Source organism: Phyllobates terribilis, unplaced genomic scaffold, assembly GCF_046119375.1.
Source record: "Phyllobates terribilis strain yellow unplaced genomic scaffold, ASM4611937v1 Scaffold_3__8_contigs__length_932513732, whole genome shotgun sequence".
In the NCBI taxonomy this organism is placed as follows: Eukaryota; Metazoa; Chordata; class Amphibia; order Anura; family Dendrobatidae; genus Phyllobates; species Phyllobates terribilis.
Window position 1 is genome coordinate 48,491,930 of NW_027362763.1, and position 20,478 is coordinate 48,512,407.

Here is a 20,478-nt window from a genome sequence, read left to right on the forward strand (position 1 = left end):
ACAGCTCGCATAGATGTGCCATCCTGGATGAGCTGCACTACCTGAGCAACTTCTGTGGGTTGTAGAGTCCGTCTCATGCTACCACGAGTGTGAAAGCACAACCAACATTCAAAAGTGACCAAAACATCAGCCAGAAAGCACTGGTACTGAGATGTGGTCTATGGTCCCCACCTCCAGAACCACTCCTTTATTGAGGGTGTCTTGATAATCGCCAATAATTTCCATCTATTGTCTATTCCATTTGCACAACAGCATGTGAAATTGATTGTCAATCAGGGTTGCTTCCTAAGTGGACAGTTTGATGTCACAGAAGTTTGGAGTTATATTCTGTTGTTTAAGTGTTCCCTTTATTTTTTTGAGCAGTGTGTATCACAGATGATGGGCTTAGATACAACAGATAATAAGATATCATACATGATCGTCTTAGATACATTGGATAATAAGACTATATCACGCAGGGTTGGCTTAGGTACACAATATAATAAAACTTTATCATACATGATGGGCTTAGATACACTAAATAAAAAAATTACATTACAGATGATGGGCTTTGATACACTAGATAATGAGACTAACACATATGATAGGCTTAGATACACAAAGTAAGAATATATCACACAAGATGGGTTTAGATACATAGGGTACTAAGAATATTTAACACATGATATGCTTAGATACGCAGGATAATAAAATGTATCACGCATGATAGAATTAGATACACCTGATAAAACTGAATCATACATTACATACAGGATGAGGGAGGAGGGAGGGGATAATTGCCGGACACGGGAGGCCACTGGTCCAGAAAATCAACAGTGCTGATAGTTTGTTACTCTGTACCAGCGCAGGTAAAATCTATCATTCTACAGTTCAGCAGATTGTCTGGGCTGGATGCAATGGTGGCAAAGTCTGAGCAGAGACAAGCTGCATGCCTGCATGGTTCTAATAATAATATATATAATAAATATAATAATTATCAACCTCGGGGGGAATGCGCTTTATTTATTGATGTTGAAAATATTGAGAAACGTTTATTAGAAAGTTGTAGAACTTTCCTTTCTTTTCATGAGAGCCCCTATAAATATGTCCCCAGGAGGTGGATGTAGACGGTGCGACCACCATAATATCCACCGGTGGGGTGACGTGCGACGATCCGTGCGTCCTGCCATGAGCATCACAGGATGCCAGCGGAGGTACGTGGCCGGGTGCTGTGCGGTGTGGAGCGGGCGTGCGGGGCGTGCTCAGCCCGGGCATTCCTGTTCATAATGACAATGCAAAACCGAAGCCTGTAATTAAGGCGGCTACGTCACCCACCGCCTGCCATGTCTGTAGTGTTATCAGCTGCCAGCACGCCCGGATACTTCTTACTGAGCCAGTCCATAGATGGGCCGCATCGTGCACTAGGGGGCAGCGATCGTACCCAGGCCCCCGATGCCAAGGAAGTAGGAATGCCCCTTTGCTACATAGAAAAAAAACACTCATTATCAAATGTGCTGAGGTGCTGTATCTAAGCCCATCATGTGTGATACTGCACTGCAGCTCTGTATCTAAGCATACCTTGCATTTTTTATGCATTATCCGTCTTTATCTTCCCTCCTCCATCCATCATTCACTGGGTGGAGATCGGCGCCATATCATATCCGATGCTTGGTTCCCTGGTAACACGTCCCATGCCAACACTGTGGACCCAAAAACTTCTATACATTTACACCAGGAAGAGAAGAGGGTGGTAAAAGATGGCACAAAGACCCTATGACAACTCTGCTGGGTAGGAGAAGATCACCTTGATTCATACAGATGGCAGTGCAGGCGGACGTGCCGTCATACAGTGCGCAGATCACCACACCATACAGCCCCCTGTGTGAGAAGTACAACACTACCATACAGTGCCGGCACTGCCAATAACACTGTACAGTGCCAATGTAGCAGTGCCATCGCCATCAAGATGATGCAGAAACACAGTCACCAAATAACAGCGCCAGACCCCGAGTCATGTCTGAGCTATGTCATCTGTATAATACCGCTATACACTTAATATTAGGATCGGTGATGGCTACAAACTCTCACTTTTCTCATAGTTTGCTTCCGAAACTTAATGGAAATCTTCGAAATAAATAAGGAAATCTATCATCTGTGCCGGATTTCTTATTCTTATTTTGCCTTTCCTTCTGTTGAACCTCAGGGGCAGCGACAGGAGCAGAGACCCTGCCCCCACAGTTCTGTCGTCAATGATAGGCTAAGAAAGCTTAGCTCCACCCCTTCTTATCTAGCCCCTCCCCTGCTTATCTGCAGCATAGCGGGAGCAGATGGCAACCTTCTATTTCTATAAGACTGTTCGATAAACTTACAGAAAATCCTCCAAATCTAAATCCCCATGTGTCTTCATTCATTCATTTCATTCATACATGTATGTGTCTCTTTTCTTCTGCCAATCCTTGGATTACACCGAGATATTGCTGGGAAGCAGCTTTCCCTACTGTTCTATCTTTATTGATAATGCCAGTTAGGCTCCACCCCCTCTTATATAAGCCCCTCCCCTTTTTTTATCTCGCCCTAGACTTAAATATACAAAATAAGAGCTGAGGGGAATCCTCCTATTTCTAAACGTGTTTAAAAAAAAATAACTGGAGACAATCTCCAAAACTAACTAAGGCTAAGTCATAAACTTCCAAAATGATACATAAATCCAAATCTGATTTCCAAATCTCAATGTCCATTTTCTTAAAGCTCAGATCAGACTAGTCTACTGAATGGGAGGTAGCAGGAAATAGCAGGACCCCCTGTCTCCTACTGCTATAGACCATGCAAGCCAAGCCCCACCCCCTCTTAACTAAGCCCTCCCCCGCTTATCTGACCCACAGAGTTAAATAGAAGGAATAAGGAGCAGATAAACTCTCCTATTTCTATAAGACTGTAAGAGACAATGTTCCGAAATGTCTAAATTCACGTCTTAATTTCTAGGGGAGTGTCCCTTTAAAACCTTCCTTTGGATCCCGTATCTTGGACATGCTGGCACCGCTTATCATCTTCCTATTTATTTCCAGTGCCCGGCATAGAAGGAAATATGGTGCGGTGATCCGCCATAGCCTGCTCTCCTGCAGCGCTCTCTCCAATCCTCCTGTGGTCTCGATAATCTCTTAATGATTTCATTATTGTTAAACCAGTTTCATCTCGTAGCTCAGAAAGCAGTAACATCGCTCCCAGGAGATAAATTACAACAGTTCCTGGTAACGTCTCCAAGAATCGAAAGAAAGACGAAAGCCAAGGAAATAAATAGACGGATAAAACAAGCAACTCATGGGCCGCGGAGCGCAGAGGAACGCGCACTCCGGCCGTACGAGCCGCGGGATGACTAATGGGATTGACACATTCATACAACAGGTATTGTATCTCCATGCAGGTTAGATGGACGTGGGCGCCACTTATCTCGGGCACGGAACATACGATTTGTATCCAGTTTGATATCGGTTCTGGGGGAAAAAAGGAGCAACATTTGGACTTAACAAAATGAATCTGATCCCTCTAACTGGGAAAACGGAATAGAGATGAGTGACATGTCAACGAGCTGAAGATAAGAGACATCTTAGAGAAAAACATAGGAGCCGCTTATCTCCGGAAAAATGAACTGACCTACCTGGTCTCTCTTCCCGAAAAACAATGTAGCAAAGATTGGATCTTTTTTATTTTATTTTTATCTAAACCTTCATAAAATAAATGGCACCGAGAAAAGGTTGAGAAGATTCAGCAAAAAGCTACAATAGTTACAAGAATAATGTGACTGTAACATCCCAGAAGATGAAGACTTGTCACAATCTGTCTCTTGTGTTTGTAAACAATCCACAAAAAGTAAAACAACGCTGTCCTAATGAGGGGCGAAGATCCAGGGGACCAAAGCTCCATCAGTGGCTCTATGTACCGATATATAGCGGTAATGTGAAGTGTATAACTACTACCGCTCAGAATCACCTGAAACACCCGAAAAACAATATATTATCCAACACTGACCCCTTACAACACAAAGTCTGGAGCCAACATATAATCACTAGACTACTGACTACACAGAATAAAGTATAGTGGTTATACTCCTGTACATAGCGGCAGTATTATAGTAGTTATATTCTTGTACATAGGGGGCAGTGTTATAGTAGTTATATTCTTGTACATAGGGGCAGTATTATAGTAGTTATATTCTTGTATATAGGGGCAGTATTATAGAAGTTATATTCTTGTACATAGGCGGCAGTATTATAGTAGTTATATTCTTGTACATAGGAGCAGTATTATTGTAGTTATATTCTTGTACATAGGGAGCAATATTATAGTAGTTATATTCTTGTACATAGGGGCAGTATTATAGTAGTTATATTCTTGTACATAGGGGCAGTATTATAGTAGTTATATTCTTGTACATAGGAGCAGTATTATAGTAGTTATATTCTTGTACATAGGAGCAGTATTATTGTAGTTATATTCTTGTACATAGGGAGCAGTATTATAGTAGTTATATTCTTGTACATAGGAGCAGTATTATAGTAGTTATATTCTTGTACATAGGGGCAGTATTATAGTAGTTATATTCTTGTACATAGGAGCAGTATTATTGTAGTTATATTGTTGTACATAGGGAGCAATATTATAGTAGTTATATTCTTGTACATAGGGGCAGTATTATAGTAGTTATATTCTTGTACATAGGGGCAGTATTATAGTAGTTATATTCTTGTACATAGGAGCAGTATTATAGTAGTTATATTCTTGTACATAGGAGCAGTATTATTGTAGTTATATTCTTGTACATAGGGGGCAGTATTATAGTAGTTATATTCTTGTACATAGGAGCAGTATTATAGTAGTTATATTCTTGTACATAGGGGCAGTATTATAGTAGTTATATTCTTGTACATAGGGGCAGTATTATAGTAGTTATATTCTTGTACATAGGGGGCAGTATTATAGTAGTTATATTCTTGTACATAGGGGCAGTATTATTGTAGTTATATTCTTGTATATAGGGGCAGTATTATAGTAGTTATATTCTTGTACATAGGGGGCAGTATTATAGTAGTTATATTCTTGTACATAGGGGCAGTATTATTGTAGTTATATTCTTGTATATAGGGGCAGTATTATAGTAGTTATATTCTTGTACATAGGGGGCAGTATTATAATAGTTATATTCTTGTACATAGGGGACAGTATTATAGTAGTTATATTCTTGTACATAGGGAGCAATATTATAGTAGTTATATTCTTGTACATAGGAGCAGTATTATAGTAGTTATATTCTTGTACATAGGGGCAGTATTATAGTAGTTATATTCTTGTACATAGGGGCAGTATTATAGTAGTTATATTCTTGTACATAGGGGGCAGTATTATAGTAGTTATATTCTTGTACATAGGGGCAGTATTATAGTAGTTATATTCTTGTACATAGGGAGCAGTATTATAGTAGTTATATTCTTGTACATAGGAGCAGTATTATAGTAGTTATATTCTTGTACATAGGGGGCAGTATTATAGTAGTTATATTCTTGTACATAGGGGCAGTATTATAGTAGTTATATTCTTGTACATAGGGGGCAGTATTATAGTAGTTATATTCTTGTACATAGGGGCAGTATTATTGTAGTTATATTCTTGTATATAGGGGCAGTATTATAGTAGTTATATTCTTGTACATAGGGGGCAGTATTATAGTAGTTATATTCTTGTACATAGGGGCAGTATTATTGTAGTTATATTCTTGTATATAGGGGCAGTATTATAGTAGTTATATTCTTGTACATAGGGGGCAGTATTATAATAGTTATATTCTTGTACATAGGGGACAGTATTATAGTAGTTATATTCTTGTACATAGGGGGCAGTATTATAGTAGTTATATTGTTGTACATAGGGGCAGTATTATAGTAGTTATATTCTTGTACATAGGGAGCAATATTATAGTAGTTATATTCTTGTACATAGGAGCAGTATTATAGTAGTTATATTCTTGTACATAGGGGCAGTATTATAGTAGTTATATTCTTGTACATAGGGGCAGTATTATAATAGTTATATTCTTGTACATAGGGGACAGTATTATAGTAGTTATATTCTTGTACATAGGGAGCAATATTATAGTAGTTATATTCTTGTACATAGGAGCAGTATTATAGTAGTTATATTCTTGTACATAGGGGCAGTATTATAGTAGTTATATTCTTGTACATAGGGGCAGTATTATAGTAGTTATATTCTTGTACATAGGGGGCAGTATTATAGTAGTTATATTGTTGTACATAGGGGCAGTATTATAGTAGTTATATTCTTGTACATAGGGAGCAGTATTATAGTAGTTATATTCTTGTACATAGGAGCAGTATTATAGTAGTTATATTCTTGTACATAGGGGGCAGTATTATAGTAGTTATATTCTTGTACATAGGGAGCAGTATTATAGTAGTTATATTCTTGTACATAGGTGGTCTAATAACATTCTGGCACATAGAGCAGGAAAAGATCCTCTTGTCATAATGATAATAGAGAAGGGAATGAAAATGATCATTTAGATGCATTTGTTTGTGGCAGGGTTAGTTATTCGATAGTATACCTTTTTTTAGTATGGGAACATTTCATAGACGGCGTTGTCGCCTCTCGTCCCCTAAGTATGGCTCTTTCTACCATAGTCTGAACAAGGAGAAGTTGAAAATTTCCTGACATATAAATGAGGAAACAGAAAAGCTAATAGAATTCAGAAAAACTTCCTATGTAGCAATAAACTCACAATACAGCGATCTCATCCGCGCTTTATGAAGTCACGGTTGTCACAGACGGACAGAACAACACTCAGTTATCAGCGCGGAGCTTCCTCGTGTCTGTGCTCATCGCGTCACAGGTAATCATTGACAGCGCAGATAATTACGCCGGGTCAAAGGGACGAAAAACAATGTGTTTTTTACAGTCATCTTTGGTGGACTGTCACTTTAAATTATCTTGTTAGTAGTAGTAATAATCATATCAGATATCACTAATATAATAACATTAACATACTATTGCTCCAAAGCACAGGCTATCTCATTGAGGTCCCATCGAACGTCTGTGGCCCCGATACACTGCTGCTATAATATAAGCATTAATATTAACAGCAAGAAGCCGCTTCTGGATTTATTTAAAGAAAATCTGTTACCAATTTTGTGCTTTCCTATCTGAAAGCAGCATGAGGTAAGGGCAGAAGCCCTGATTCCAGCGCTGTCTCACTTACAAAGCTGCTTGCTGTGGTTTTGACAAGATCAAGGTTTTATCTGCTGCAGCTCTGCTAGTCTTCTCAATGATGAGTTTCGTCAAACCCGCCCAGACAGCAATGATTGACAGCTTTCTGCCTGCACTGTCAATGGTGGCGGGGGCAGCAAGAGCTCCTGAATATTGAGGACCACATAGCAATAGTTCATCCCTGAGAAGACTAGCAGAGCTGCAGCAGACAAAACAGAGTTATAGCAAAAAGTGTAGCAAGGAGCCCAGTAAGTGATACATCGCTGGAATCAGAGTTCCTGTCTGTTCTCTATGATCTGGTTCGGTGCATGTTCTAATACTGTGATGATTGCCACACGCACGATATTTCAGCAGAGACTGCGCTGTCAATCACAGAAGTGGTGAAGACATGGAGGAAAGGTGCCCAAACTACGTGGCTCCACCCACGATGCTCCAAGCATCTCATTTGCATATTGAGACAGAACGAGCGGATTATTAAAAGGAGAGACAAATAATTCAAATAATAAAAATAATTATTAACAAATAATTACTTTATTAAAATAATAAACGGAAAAAACAATTCTTCTTAGTGGAAAATCCCCTTCAAAAACTTTGCTAACTATAATTTTGGAGATGCCAGACTCCCTATAACTAGTATAATTTAATAATAGAAATAATAATAATAAAAAATACTCTGGATTAAATCCAGCTTTAATAAACCATATAACTATATTTTGCTGTTTGCCGGATTCTCAGTATTACTGGACCAGAACGTGCTGGGTTATAGGACTTTTTCTGTACCCCCCTCCCTGGCATCTATATAAATGGATGAGACCCTGCACTGTACAGCAGCATCTGGACTTTGACAGTAGACACCCTTTAAAGTTTATATAGCTTTTCCCTTTAAAGTGATACATAATAAAAGTATCAATTCTTTTCCTCTAGATATTTATTGTTTCTTTTTCGATACAAATGATCAGGAAATGTATCTGCCCTTTAAGACCAGATATAAATAGACCCAAATTGCAGCGTTCAGAGCAGCGAAGAGGAACATTGGAAATAATTTGGAGGCAGCGTTGGTACATCTGTGCTGATTCTGCTGCTTCCTGCGACCGCTGACAGCTGCTGCGCGCCCTTAATCAGGTTAAGTGTGTTTATATAACAGGGTTACAGAATCCGCTGCCGTTACCTGCGTGAAGGAGGCAGCCCCCGTCTCCCGGCGTGATGGGGAACCTGCAAAATACAGAGTCTGTGGAGCAGGGATGAAAACTTTATCAGAAGTTTCAAAAATGTTTTTTTTATATTTTGTGTCTTTTTTTTTTTTGCTTCGTTTTTGGTGCTTTTTGCCTGTCTTTCAATTGAGCCAAATTCTTCCTTTAATTTGAGCTTTTTTTATATTTCTATTGAGAGATTTGGATTTATAGCTCCCCCTAGTGGTGGCTACAGACAGAATCTTATCATATATCCTCTGTATATAGGGAGCTCCCCCTAGTGGTGGCTACAGACAGAATCTTATCATATATCTCTGTATACAGGGAGCTCCCCCTAGTGGTGGCTACAGACAGAATCTTATCATATATCCTCTGTATATAGGGAGCTCCCCCTAGTGGTGGCTACAGACAGAATCTTATCATATATCTCTGTATACAGGGAGCTCCCCCTAGTGGTGGCTACAGACAGAATCTTATCATATATCCTCTGTATATAGGGAGCTCCCCCTAGTGGTGGCTACAGACAGAATCTTATCATATATCTCTGTATACAGGGAGCTCCCCCTAGTGGTGGCTACAGACAGAATCTTATCATATATCCTCTGTATATAGGGAGCTCCCCCTAGTGGTGGCTACAGACAGAATCTTATCATATATCTCTGTATACAGGGAGCTCCCCCTAGTGGTGGCTACAGACAGAATCTTATCATATATCCTCTGTATATAGGGAGCTCCCCCTAGTGGTGGCTACAGACAGAATCTTATCATATATCTCTGTATACAGGGAGCTCCCCCTAGTGGTGGCTACAGACAGGATCTTATCATATATCCTCTGTATATAGGGAGCTCCCCCTAGTGGTGGCTGCAGACAGGATCTTATCATGTATATCTGTATACAGGGAGCTCCCCCTAGTGGTGGCTACAGACAGAATCTTATCATGTATCTCTGTATACAGGGAGCTCCCCCTAGTGGTGGCTACAGACAGAATCTTATCATATATCTCTGTATGCAGGGAGCTCCCCCTAGTGGTGGCTGCAGACAGAATCTTATCATGTATCTCCGTATATAGGGAGCTCCCCCTAGTGGTGGCTGCAGACAGGATCTTATCATGTATCTTTGTATACAGGAAGCTCCCCCTAGTGGTGGCTGCAGACAGAATCTTATCATATATCTCTGTATATAGGGAGCTCCCCCTAGTGGTGGCTGCAGACAGAATCTTAGGTATCTCTGTATACAAGGAGCTCCCCCTAGTGGTGGCTGCAGACAGGATCTTATCATGTATCTCTGTATATAGGGAGCTCCCCCTAGTGGTGGCTGCAGACAGGATCTTATCATGTATCTCTGTATACAGGGAGCTCCCCCTAGTGGTGGCTACAGACAGAATCTTATCATATATCTCTGTATGTAGGGATCTCCCCCTAGTGGTGGCTGCAGACAGAATCTTATCATGTATCTCTGTATACAGGGAGCTCCCCCTAGTGGTGGCTGCAGACAGGATCTTATCATGTATCTTTGTATACAGGAAGCTCCCCCTAGTGGTGGCTGCAGACAGAATCTTAGGTATCTCTGTATACAAGGAGCTCCCCCTAGTGGTGGCTGCAGACAGGATCTTATCATGTATCTCTGTATACAGGGAGCTCCCCCTAGTGGTGGCTGCAGACAGGATCTTATCATGTATCTCTATATACAGGGAGCTCCCCCTAGTGGTGGCTGCAGACAGAATCTTATCATGTATCTGTTTACAGGGAGCTCCCCCTAGTGGTGGCTGCAGACAGAATCTTATCATGTATCTGTGTATACAGTGAGCTCCCCCTAGTGGTGGTTACAGACAGGATCTTATCATGTATCTCTGTATACAGGGAGCTCCTCCTAGTGGTGACTGCAGACTGGATCTTATGTATCTCTGTATACAGGAAGCTCCCCCTAGTGGTGGCTGCAGACAGGATATTATCATGTATCTGTACACAGGGAGCTCCCCCTAGTGGTGGCTGCAGACAGGATCTTATCATGTGTCTGTGTATACAAGGAGCTCCCCCTAGTGGTGGCTGCAGACAGAATCTTATCATGTATCTCTGTATACAAGGAGCTCCCCCTAGTGGTGGCTGCAGACAGAATCTTATCATGTATCTCTGTATCCAGGGAGCTCCCCCTAGTGGTGGCTGCAGACAGAATCATATAGCTCTGTAAAGAGGGAGCTCCCCCTAGTGGTGGCAGCTGGCAATCAGATCTTTTTTACGTAAGTTTTGAGCCTTTTAAAAATATTGTACAAAACGAATTAGAAAAAGATTTTGGATTACCTGTTAACTCCTTAAACGCCCAGATCATCACAAATATTACTGTTACCCCTTTAACCAGTTTAGAACTATAGAAATATAAGAAATCAACCCCTAAACCACTATGGAAATTAGCACGGGCACTAGCACTAACTTCTAAAGCAACATCAGAAAGTTGGCAGAGTGAGTGAGTATCATGTTCCCATCACCAAGAAAATTAGGAGCCCCCCTTTAAAAAAAAAAAAAAAAAAAAAAAAGAGTCCCCCACTTTGCTTTCTTCAGGCTTATAGGTCCTCACTGCCCGGTGGTGGGGGGCTGCGGTGTGACTGCCCCCATCCTATGTATCACCCTCAGCTTGCAGTCCGCAGGGTGGAGCGGAGGTGGCGCTGACTTTGCTATGGGGCCCTGTGAATCCTATCTCTGCAGTGAGGCGCCCGCGCTGGATGCCGCCGGGAAGAGACTCGTCTATGGCTGTGCACAACATTCCCGTTCACTAACAGCACTCAGAGATCTTGGAGATCGTGCTAACCAGCAGCGCAGAGTATGTGGAGAGCCGCACTGTGTGGCCGGGGCTGAGGGCGCCGGGTGATGAGCGGGGACAGTGCAGAGCGCGGGGCGGTCACTGCTTTCCAGCCGCAGCGCTCATAGGGGTGTGTGCGCAGCGTCCAATCACTGCAGAGAGGCGGAGCCAGCAGCACACGCGCCTCACCGCCCCGCCCACTAATGACCAGCAGCGGGGAATCAGCACGAGGAGCTGCTGAGCCGTGTATCTAATCCTCTCCTGTGTGATACTGTCTGCTGAGCTGTATCTAATCCTCTCCTGTGTGATACTGTCTGCTGAGCCGTGTATCTAATCCTATCCTGTGTGATACTGTCTGCTGAGCTGTGTATCTAATCCTATCCTGTGTGATACTGTCTGCTGAGCAGTGTATCTAATCCTCTCCTGTGTGATACTGTCTGCTGAGACGTGTATCTAATCCTATCCTGTGTGATACTGTCTGCTGAGCCGTGTATCTAATCCTATCCTGTGTGATACTGTCTGCTGAGCCGTGTATCTAATCCTATCCTGTGTGATACTGTCTGCTGAGCCGTGTATCTAATCCTATCCTGTGTGATACTGTCTGCTGAGCCGTGTATCTAATCCTATCCTGTGTGATACTGTCTGCTGAGCTGTGTATCTAATCCTATCCTGTGTGATACTGTCTGCTGAGCTGTATCTAATCCTCTCGTGTGATACTGTCTGCTGAGCCGTGTATCTAATCCTATCCTGTGTGATACTGTCTGCTGAGCTGTGTATCTAATCCTATCCTGTGTGATACTGTCTGCTGAGCCGTGTATCTAATCCTATCCTGTGTGATACTGTCTGCTGAGCCGTGTATCTAATCCTATCCTGTGTGATACTGTCTGCTGAGCTGTGTATCTAATCCTATCCTGTGTGATACTGTCTGCTGAGCTGTATCTAATCCTCTCGTGTGATACTGTCTGCTGAGCCGTGTATCTAATCCTATCCTGTGTGATACTGTCTGCTGAGCTGTGTATCTAATCCTCTCCTGTGTGATACTGTCTGCTGAGCCGTGTATCTAATCCTATCCTGTGTGATACTGTCTGCTGAGCTGTGTATCTAATCCTATCCTGTGTGATACTGTCTGCTGAGCAGTGTATCTAATCCTCTCCTGTGTGATACTGTCTGCTGAGACGTGTATCTAATCCTATCCTGTGTGATACTGTCTGCTGAGCCGTGTATCTAATCCTATCCTGTGTGATACTGTCTGCTGAGCCGTGTATCTAATCCTATCCTGTGTGATACTGTCTGCTGAGCCGTGTATCTAATCCTATCCTGTGTGATACTGTCTGCTGAGCCGTGTATCTAATCCTATCCTGTGTGATACTGTCTGCTGAGCTGTGTATCTAATCCTATCCTGTGTGATACTGTCTGCTGAGCTGTATCTAATCCTCTCGTGTGATACTGTCTGCTGAGCCGTGTATCTAATCCTATCCTGTGTGATACTGTCTGCTGAGCTGTGTATCTAATCCTATCCTGTGTGATACTGTCTGCTGAGCCGTGTATCTAATCCTATCCTGTGTGATACTGTCTGCTGAGCCGTGTATCTAATCCTATCCTGTGTGATACTGTCTGCTGAGCCGTGTATCTAATCCTATCCTGTGTGATACTGTCTGCTGAGCTGTGTATCTAATCCTATCCTGTGTGATACTGTCTGCTGAGCACTGTACCTAATCCTCTCCTGTGTGATACTGTCTGCTGAGCCCTGTATCTAATCCTCTCCTGTGTGATACTGTCTGCTGAGCCCTGTATCTAATCCTATCCTGTGTGATACTGTCTGCTGAGATGTGTATCTAATCCTCTCCTGTGTGATACTGTCTGCTGAGCCCTGTATCTAATCCTCTCCTGTGTGATACTGTCTGCTGAGCCCTGTATCTAATCCTCTCCTGTGTGATACTGTCTGCTGAGCCCTGTATCTAATCCTCTCCTGTGTGATACTGTCTGCTGAGCTGTGTATCTAATCCTCTCCTGTGTGATACTGTCTGCTGAGATGTGTATCTAATCCTATCCTGTGTGATACTGTCTGCTGAGCCGTGTATCTAATCCTATCCTGTGTGATACTGTCTGATTATCCAGTGTATCTAATCTCAGTGTGATACCATCTTCAGAGCTGATCATGTGATTCAGTCTCAGGGACCGGTCAGTACTACAACCCCCATCATGTAACTGATGATATAACATTCCCCGGGGATACATTTCCGTTGCTGTATCTAAGCCCAGCAGCAGGTGTGATACCGGCACCGGACCCCTCCTGTGATTAGCTGAGTTGTGGATAAGGAAGGGTTAACTCTTCTCTTCCCCTTTTCGGTGTTTTTGCCGCAGTGGAGCAGTAATTTGTCGGGAGACGTTTTCGGTGATTTGCGCGGTCCGTGAGTGACGAGAAGGTAAACAGACGAGGGGAGCGCAGCTCCGGAGCACTTCACATACAAAATACACCTTGGCACGTGCCTTCTAATTTAACGCATTCAAAGCCGCCAACTAGGAAAATATTATATTAGTGGTGGTGGTTGGGGGGGATTCGGAGGCTGCGCCGGCTCCGGGGGGCTGTGAGTCCATCTGAAGCTAATGAAAAATTACCATCGTGAAGTTTACATTTCAGTTATGGCACAAACCTACGTGACGGCGATGTTCACACGGGCCCGATCTCAGGCCTAAGGGTTAACGTGCGGCTACAAAGTTGAAGATACTTTTTCGGAACTTTATAGGGAGTTATAAAAGTAATAAGACATTTCGGGCCAATTCAAGATTAGAGGGCATTTATTTTCCGTCACTTTGAGGAAAGTCGACCCCAAACACGGTACCGACCCCTCCGCACAGCTCCTCGCGTCTAGAGGTATCATCGACAGCCAATCACTAAGCGCCCTGGACCTGGGGAGGGTGAGCCCACACTGTCCGGTATGTTAGATATCTTACAGCATTTGGGGTCCACTTTCAACCCCTTTTAAGTCACTTTTTTGCACCATCTAATGAATTTTGTGTAAAAAATGTTCTTTCGTTTTGTCTTTTTTTTTTTTGCAACTTTGTACAAGAAAAAGTTGCACAATTTTCAGACGTACAGAAGATCATTCAAAACAATTCTGCAACTTTTTTTTTAAAAAGTCACAATTGATGGATCGGCCGCAAACTGCTGCAATTTCCGAACTCCTTTTACAATGAAGAAGCTAAAAAAAAGAAGAAGAACAGATAAAAGAGAATGTAAAAGTGTAAATGAAAAGAAGACGGCGAAAAACAATGAAAAGTAGATAAAATGTGCAAATGCAATAATGAATCTGGCCCATAAAGGGTTTGATTTTTGCACAAAGTGCATCAATCCACGAGCACCATTTGAAGAATTTGGTGCAAAAAAAAAAAATAATAATCCCAATGATGATGAGTATCACAAGAGAAAAATTAATTAAAGGCAAATGATGAACCAGGGCCGTGGTATCTGCCACTTTTACAATTTATTCACATGATTTTCAGAAATCCAGGTAAAGTTGTGTTTTCTTTCTGCAATTTTGGAAAGTTGTAACCATAAAAAAGGGAAAGTGATGAATCGTGTGACCATTCCAAAGCAGGATGTAAAGATTGCACAAATGGTTACAAGTCTTTTATTTTATATTATTATTATTTTTTGCAGCATGATTAAGCCAGACTTGCAGTCAGCACTTTCACAGCCCTTACTGTTTTATTTTTTTGTAGGTTTGCCTTATGATTAGGGTTACATAACATCGGCGATAATCCAGGCCTATAGAAGCAAGTAGATCACAGCAGCGTTTTACCTGGAACCTGGTGTTGCAGATTCTTTAACTTATTCAAGCTTAGAAGTTTTTGACAAGTTTCAAAACTTTTTCGGAAAATGGATAAATAAAAACCCCCCAGGCTTAGGCCCTTTGATAACTTGCATTGACATGTTTGCTGCTGGCTGATCTGAATCATGTGATACACTATGGTACTATTAGGTCTGAAAGTACCACATGTGCCTCCATAGAGAAAGGCTGGGAGTCTCCCCACAGCAGGGTCAGAAAGGAAACCCCAACTTCAGATACAATTAATTAAAGCCAGGGAGGATCTCTGAGGCTTAAGGAAAACTGTTTAGCAACATTGTAACAACATAAGTGTAAACATATCCTTGGCAGCCTGCCAGGTTCCCTGGCCCAGTGCCTACTTCCTCCATACATCAGCTGATGCCTCCAGGATACAGCAAAGTGCTAATAGGTAAATATATAATCCAGTTATACTACAAGGAGAGAAATGACAATCACACTACATAATGAAACCTCAGATAGATTGATGGATGTACACAACACTTATAACCGTGCATGGAGTTCCCCTTTAAGTACCTGTGCATTATAACAGTTTTGTAAGTTCCATAATAATGAGGCAGTTACTTGTGCAGATTCAGCTAATGAAATGCAGAAACCCCAGGACTGATCCTAACAAGCAAGTGAGAGAGAATATAAACCACTCCAGCCATAAAACGCCAGCCTATTAGGATCCGCTCTACTTACAGCTTTATTAGAGGCTCCAACAATGCCCTGCCCTGGGCCCCTGCAAAATATACCCATTAATCAAGTAAAGTCAGGCTGCAGAACTGCTCCTAGCCAAGCATGACTAAGCAGAGATAAGCCATACAGACGAAAGGAGCTGCTGGTCCAGGTGAGCCGAACCCCAGATTATACAAGAGATGAGCACTCACGATTCTGCTGGTGCAGTCACTGTGTACATACATTACATTACTGATCCTGAGTTACATCCTGTATTATACTCCAGAGCTGCACTCACTATTCCGCTGGTGCAGTCACTGTGTACATACATTACATTACTGATCCTGAGTTACATCCTGTATTATACCCCAGAGCTGCACTCACGATTCTGCTGGTGCAGTCACTGTGTACATACATTACATTACTGATCCTGAGTTACATCCTGTATTATACTCCAGAGCTGCACTCACTATTCCGCTGGTGCAGTCACTGTGTACATACATTACTGATCCTGAGTTACATCCTGTATTATACTCCAGAGCTGCACTCACTATTCCGCTGGTGCAGTCACTGTGTACATACATTACATTACTGATCCTGAGGTACATCCTGTATTATACTCCAGAGCTGCACTCACTATTCTGCTGGTGGAGTCACTGTGTACATACATTACGTTACTGATCCTGAGTTACATCCTGTATTATACTCCAGAGCTGCACTCACTATTCTGCTGGTGGAGTCACTGTGTACATACATTACATTACTGGTCCTGAGTTACCTCCTGTATTATACTCCAGAGCTGCACTCACTATTCCGCTGGTGCAGTCACTGTGTACATACATTACATTACTGATCCTGAGGTACATCCTGTATTATACTCCAGAGCTGCACTCACTATTCTGCTGGTGCAGTCACTGTGTATATACATTACATTACTGATCCTGAGTTACATCCTGTATTATACTCCAGAGCTGCACTCACTATTCTGCTGGTGCAGTCACTGTGTACATACATTACATTACTGATCCTGAGTTACATCCTGTATTATACTCCAGAGCTGCACTCACTATTCTGCTGGTGCAGTCACTGTGTACATACATTACATTACTGATCCTGAGTTACATCCTGTATTATACTCCAGAGCTGCACTCACTATTCCGCTGGTGCAGTCACTGTGTACATACATTACATTACTGATCCTGAGGTACATCCTGTATTATACTCCAGAGCTGCACTCACTATTCTGCTGGTGCAGTCACTGTGTACATACATTACATTACTGATCCTGAGTTACATCCTGTATTATACTCCAGAGCTGCACTCACTATTCTGCTGGTGCAGTCACTGTGTACATACATTACATTACTGATCCTGAGTTACATCCTGTATTATACTCCAGAGCTGCACTCACTATTCTGCTGGTGGAGTCACTGTGTACATACATTACATTACTGATCCTGTACTGATCCTGAGTTACATCCTGTATTATACTCCAGAGCTGCACTCACTATTCTGCTGGTGCAGTCACTGTGTACATACATTACATTACTGATCCTGAGTTACATCCTGTATTATACTCCAGAGCTGCACTCACTATTCTGCTGGTGGAGTCACTGTGTACATACATTACATTACTGATCCTGAGTTACATCCTGTATTATACTCCAGAGCTGCACTCACTATTCTGCTGGTGCAGTCACTGTGTACATACATTACATTACTGATCCTGAGTTACATCCTGTATTATACTCCAGAGCTGCACTCACTATTCTGCTGGTGCAGTCACTGTGTACATACATTACATTACTGATCCTGAGTTACATCCTGTATTATACTCCAGAGCTGCACTCACTATTCTGCTGGTGCAGTCACTGTGTACATACATTACATTACTGATCCTGAGTTACATCCTGTATTATACTCCAGAGCTGCACTCACTATTCTGCTGGTGTAGTCACTGTGTACATACATTACATTACTGATCCTGAGTTACTTCCTGTATTATACCCCAGAGCTGAACTCACTATTCTGCTAGTGCAGTCACTGTGTACATACATTACATTACTGATCCTGAGTTACATCCTGTATTATCCTCCAGAGCTGCACTCACTATTCTGCTGGTGCAGTCACTGTGTACATACATTACATTACTGATCCTGAGTTACATCCTGTATTATACTCCAGAGCTGTACTCACTATTCTGCTGGTGCAGTCACTGTGTACATACATTACATTACTGATCGTGAGTTACCTCCTGCAATATACTCCAGAGCTGCACTCACTATTCTGCTGGTGCAGTCACTGTGTACATACATTACATTACTGATCCTGAGTTACATCCTGTATTATACTCCAGAGCTGCACTCACTATTCTGCTGGTGCAGTCACTGTGTACATACATTACTGATCCTGAGTTACATCCTGTATTATACTTCAGAGCTGCACTCACTATTCTGCTGGTGCAGTCACTGTGTACATACATTACATTACTGATCGTGAGTTACCTCCTGCAATATACTCCAGAGCTGCACTCACTATTCTGCTGGTGCAGTCACTGTGTACATACATTACATTACTGATCCTGAGTTACATCCTGTATTATACTCCAGAGCTGCACTCACTATTCTGCTGGTGGAGTCACTGTGTACATACATTACTGATCCTGAGTTACATCCTGCATTATACTCCAGAGCTGCACTCACTATTCTGCTGGTGCAGTCACTGTGTACATACATTACATTACTGATCCTGAGTTACATCCTGTATTATACTCCAGAGCTGCACTCACTATTCTGCTGGTGCAGTCACTGTGTACATACATTACATTACTGATCCTGAGTTACATCCTGTATTATGCTCCAGAGCTGCACTCACTATTCTGCTGGTGCAGTCACTGTGTACATACATTACATTACTGATCCTGAGTTACATCCTGTATTATACTCCAGAGCTGCACTCACTATTCTGCTGGTGGAGTCACTGTGTACATACATTACATTACTGATCCTGAGTTACATCCTGTATTATACTCCAGAGCTGCACTCACTATTCTGCTGGTGCAGTCACTGTGTACATACATTACATTACTGATCCTGAGTTACATCCTGTATTATACTCCAGAGCTGCACTCACTATTCTGCTGGTGCAGTCACTGTGTACATACATTACATTACTGATCCTGAGTTACATCCTGTATTATACTCCAGAGCTGCACTCACTATTCTGCTGGTGCAGTCACTGTGTACATACATTACATTACTGATCCTGAGTTACATCCTGTATTATACTCCAGAGCTGCACTCACTATTCTGCTGGTGCAGTCACTGTGTACATACATTACATTACTGATCCTGAGTTACATCCTGTATTATACTCCAGAGCTGCACTCACTATTCTGCTGGTGTAGTCACTGTGTACATACATTACATTACTGATCCTGAGTTACTTCCTGTATTATACCCCAGAGCTGAACTCACTATTCTGCTAGTGCAGTCACTGTGTACATACATTACATTACTGATCCTGAGTTACATCCTGTATTATCCTCCAGAGCTGCACTCACTATTCTGCTGGTGCAGTCACTGTGTACATACATTACATTACTGATCCTGAGTTACATCCTGTATTATACTCCAGAGCTGTACTCACTATTCTGCTGGTGCAGTCACTGTGTACATACATTACATTACTGATCGTGAGTTACCTCCTGCAATATACTCCAGAGCTGCACTCACTATTCTGCTGGTGCAGTCACTGTGTACATACATTACATTACTGATCCTGAGTTACATCCTGTATTATACTCCAGAGCTGCACTCACTATTCTGCTGGTGCAGTCACTGTGTACATACATTACTGATCCTGAGTTACATCCTGTATTATACTTCAGAGCTGCACTCACTATTCTGCTGGTGCAGTCACTGTGTACATACATTACATTACTGATCGTGAGTTACCTCCTGCAATATACTCCAGAGCTGCACTCACTATTCTGCTGGTGCAGTCACTGTGTACATACATTACATTACTGATCCTGAGTTACATCCTGTATTATACTCCAGAGCTGCACTCACTATTCTGCTGGTGGAGTCACTGTGTACATACATTACTGATCCTGAGTTACATCCTGCATTATACTCCAGAGCTGCACGCACTATTCTGCTGGTGCAGTCACTGTGTACATACATTACATTACTGATCCTGAGTTACATCCTGTATTATACTCCAGAGCTGCACTCACTATTCTGCTGGTGCAGTCACTGTGTACATACATTACATTACTGATCCTGAGTTACATCCTGTATTATGCTCCAGAGCTGCACTCACTATTCTGCTGGTGCAGTCACTGTGTACATACATTACATTACTGATCCTGAGTTACATCCTGTATTATACTCCAGAGCTGTACTCACTATTCTGCTGGTGCAGTCACTGTGTACATACATTACATTACTGATCGTGAGTTACCTCCTGCAATATACTTCAGAGCTGCACTCACTATTCTGCTGGTGCAGTCACTGTGTACATACATTACATTACTGATCCTGAGTTACATCCTGTATTATACTCCAGAGCTGCACTCACTATTCTGCTGGTGCAGTCACTGTGTACATACATTACTGATCCTGAGTTACATCCTGTATTATACTTCAGAGCTGCACTCACTATTCTGCTGGTGCAGTCACTGTGTACATACATTACATTACTGATCCTGAGTTATATCCTGTATTAT

The 20,478-nt window shown here is 42.1% G+C and overlaps 1 protein-coding gene across 2 annotated transcripts in view; it reads right to left on the minus strand.

The window, feature by feature from the left end:
• NCOA1 (nuclear receptor coactivator 1) overlaps nucleotides 1–20,478 on the minus strand; it is a 503,045-nt gene that overhangs the window by 320,079 nt on the left and 162,488 nt on the right. Inside the window, exon 1 of one of the 2 annotated variants that reach the window (XM_073673861.1) lies at nucleotides 6,770–6,790. The exons of the other annotated variant lie outside the window; for it this stretch is intronic. The gene's annotated coding sequence lies outside the window, so the exon portion shown is untranslated. Of the gene's footprint in view, nucleotides 1–6,769; nucleotides 6,791–20,478 lie in introns of those variants that run through there. 2 annotated transcript variants of the gene reach the window in all.